Here is a 507-nt window from a genome sequence, read left to right on the forward strand (position 1 = left end):
GTGATGGAGCTGCAGAGGAGAGAGTGAAGGGACCCATCGAGAGACCAAACACACTTTGCTGGATTTTCAAGGTATTTGCTGCCTTTATAACTCAGAATCTAATTTTGGTAAGGACGATGGGAAAGCTATAAACAACTCTCAAACTGCTTAGAAGCTCATGTAATCTGCTTGGAGCTTCAGGTTAAGAATCTTTCCTCATATAGAAAGGATGATTCGACCTTTTTCTCTATAATCTTACGGAGCGCAATCCTCTAACAAGTAACAGGTTGGGGAAGGCACACTGCAAACTGAGAGGCCTTGAAGGTGATCAGAAAACAGGTATCTTGATCCATGTCTACAACAGAGAGACAGTTGAATATGCAAGGTGTTCCAGGCGTGGGCCTTGTTCCTAGCTCCATTATTAACTTTATTTGCAGTCTTAAATAAGTAAGTCACTTAATTTCTTTCTGGTAAATTTGTCCAAAAAGCTTCATGATCCTGGTATATGGGCTAAGATCTGTTTAAAAT

Source organism: Otolemur garnettii, unplaced genomic scaffold, assembly GCF_000181295.1.
Source record: "Otolemur garnettii isolate 467f Iridium unplaced genomic scaffold, OtoGar3 scaffold00124, whole genome shotgun sequence".
Taxonomy (NCBI): domain Eukaryota; kingdom Metazoa; phylum Chordata; class Mammalia; order Primates; family Galagidae; genus Otolemur; species Otolemur garnettii.